Source organism: Vitis vinifera, chromosome 18 (genome assembly GCF_030704535.1).
Source record: "Vitis vinifera cultivar Pinot Noir 40024 chromosome 18, ASM3070453v1".
Taxonomy (NCBI): domain Eukaryota; kingdom Viridiplantae; phylum Streptophyta; class Magnoliopsida; order Vitales; family Vitaceae; genus Vitis; species Vitis vinifera.
The window spans coordinates 22,931,621-22,934,867 of NC_081822.1; the positions used below are offsets into that span (position 1 = coordinate 22,931,621).

The 3,247-nt window shown below is 31.5% G+C and overlaps 1 pseudogene; it reads right to left on the reverse strand.

Moving 5' to 3' along the window:
• Window positions 1–1,227: 1,227 nt before the first annotated feature.
• Window positions 1,228–2,294, reverse strand: LOC132253139 (uncharacterized; annotated as a pseudogene).
• Between the last annotated feature and the right edge of the window lie 953 nt (window positions 2,295–3,247).

The following is a 3,247-nucleotide window of genomic DNA, read 5'->3' on the forward strand; positions in this document are numbered from 1 at the left end:
AGAAATAACTATTATTATTTATCTAAAATGATAGGTTTGACAATCCTAAAATTTTAGGTATTCAAATTAATATTTTTAATTATGAAAGATAATTTAATCTATTCCTATTTTAGAAGAATTAATAAATTTTTAATTCATATAAAACTTAAATTTTATTTTCAATTTATTTCTTGGCACACAACATAATTTAATTAAATTACAATTTATTTCACTAATTAAATTCTATGCTATTTATTAACTTACATCCATCATTAATATAATTATAATACAAAAAACTTTACTTCACTTCCTTTTATATATATATATTATATTCTCTCACTTTTAGTGTTTTTTTTTTTTTTTCAACCAAACATAACATGTACACACAACAACTCTCCATCCTTGTTAATATAATTATCTATACATATATTAACCACCAAACACACACTTCGTACATATCTTCATTTATTATTAATATTGTTTTTATCATTATTATATTTATTATTCTTATTTTTCCCATCATACTCATTCTTTTCCACACACCCAACACCCAGGCCTACATATTATATATATATTTCCAATGCCTTTTTCTCGTGCACACACGTCTTTTGTTTTTTTCTAATCTAATGGGAATTGTGCACACATTGAGATCACACAAACCCTTTTTTTTGCTTCCAAAATTGCCACAATCTACCGTGCATCAAAACTTTATATGCATATAAATTATAACATACTTCCAACATATAAAAGTCACAATTCATCATTTTTTTCATCTAAAAACTTAAAATTTTCCAATTTCCAGAATTTCCTAATTTCCAGAATTTCCCAATTTCCAACAACAAATCAACCCATAATCTTAAGTTTCCAATATTTTGATTTTAAAAAAATAAAAAATAAAATTAACTAACCTTAATTTAAATTAAAAAAAATTTAAAGAATATCTAGTGTGTTCAAAACTAACTAACGAATGTAATATATTAATTTAGAGTTAAAATTTTACCTAGAAAAATCTAAACTTCAAACTCTAACCTCTAACCTTCAGCCCTACGATCTCCAATTCTCTAATTTTGATTAATAGGGTTTTTTGAATAAAGAAGACAAAATCTAATTTATACCTAGGATTATTAATGGTAAAAGGACTTTTTCACCTTTAATGAGTTTAATTAACTAATTAATTACTTTATAATTTATTATTCTGCCCCTAGAGTTAATTTTGGGGTGTTACATCCTCCCCTCCTCAACAAAAGTTTAGTCCTCTAAACTTGATATACCTGGGTCTTGAAAAATATGTGGGTGTTTTTCTCTTATATCCTCTTCTAATTCCCAAGTGGCTTCTTGAATACTGTGATTGCTCCATTGGATCTTTACTAACTCGACAACAGCATGACGTAGTACCTTGTCCATCATATCCACAATCTGAATTGGTACTTCTTCATAAGTCAAGTCTTCAGAAATCTAAATAGGCTCCAACTCCACAATATGAGAAATATCAAAAACATATTTCCTCAAAGTTGAAATATGGAATACATTATGAATCTTAGACAAGCTTGGGGGTAAGGCCACTTTATATGCCAAAGTCCCTACTCTTTCAAATATTTCGAATGGACCCACAAATCGAGGACTGAGCTTTCCCTTTCTCCCAAATCTCATTATAGATTTCATAGGCGAAACTTTTAAGAAAACATGATCACCTACCTCAAACTCCAAATCCCGTCTGTGATTGTCAACATAATTTTTATGTCTACTTTGAGCTATTTTTAATTTCTCTTTAATTAAGGCAACTTTTTCAACAGTCAATTGCACAAGTTCAGGCCCCAAAAGTTTTCTTTCTCCAACATCATCCCAACAAACAGGAGATCGACATTTCCTACAATATAGCCCCTCAAAATGTGTCATCCAATGCTAGCTTGAAAACTATTATTATAAGCAAATTCTACTAAAGGTAAGTAATCATCTCAATTACCTTTTAGGTCTAAAGTACAAGCTCTCAACAAATCTTCCAAAACTTGAATTAACCTTTCTAATTGACCATCAGTCTAAGGATGGAAAGTAGTACTGAAACTCAATTTAGTACCCAAAGCTTTCTGTAGACTATGCCAAAATCTAGAAGTAAAATGAGGATTTCTATCATACACTATAGAAATAGGTACACCATGCATCCTCACAATCTCCCTAACATATAAAGAAGTTAGACAGTCCATAGAGAAATTGACTTTAATAGGCAAAAAGTGAGCAAACTTTGTCAATCGATCAACAATCACCCAAATAGCATTATTGCCCCCTAAGGTCCTTGGTAACCCTGTCACAAAATCCATAGTAATATGTTCTCACTTCCCCTTAGGAATAGAAAGTGGTTGCAAAGACCCTAATAGTCATTGATGCTTAACTTTCACTTGTTGACACACCAAACACTAAGCCACAAATTTTTCAATATCTCGCTTCATACCTGACCATCAATAATTCTGCCTCAAATCTTTGTACATATTTGTCCCTCTTAGGTGGGTCACAAGCTTAGAACAATGAGCTTCCTCCAAAAGCTTTCTCCTTAGGTCTCCATCATTTGGGACACAAAGTCTAGTCCTAAACCTCAAAATCCCATCATCTGATAAAACAAAGTCAGGTTTACTACTCTTTTTAACCTCCTCCATAAGTTGCACTAATTTCAAATCGTTATTTTGTAAGGCCTTAATTCTCCTAAGTCTGTTTGCACTCTGACATTCGCCACAAGTGCTTCTGAGTCCAAAACTCTAATATGGACATGTAAACTCCTCAAATCCTCTATTAAATGCCTATGACAATCTTTAATAGTTGCTAGAGAACCAACAGATTTCCTGCGTAAGGTATAAGCTACAACATTCGTCTTCCCTGGATGATACTAAATAATACAATCATAATCCTTAAGTAGTTCTATCCATCTTCTCTGTCTCATGCTCAATTCCTTTTGGGAAAACAAATAATTCATGCTCTTATGATCAGTGAATATTTCACAAGTTGTACCAAAAAGAAAATGTCTCCAAATCTTAAGTGCAAAAATCACTATAGCTAACTACAAATCATGAGTGGGGTAATTTCGCTCATAAGACTTCAACTGTCTAGAAGCATAAGCCACAACTTTTCCATGTTGCATAAGGACATGACCCAAACCCTGATGAAAGGCATCACTATACACTACAAATCGTCTTAAACCTAAAGGGATAGTCAAAATAGGAATTCTCACTAATATATTCTTTAACTCCTGAAAGCTATGTTCACAGTCATCAAACCACTC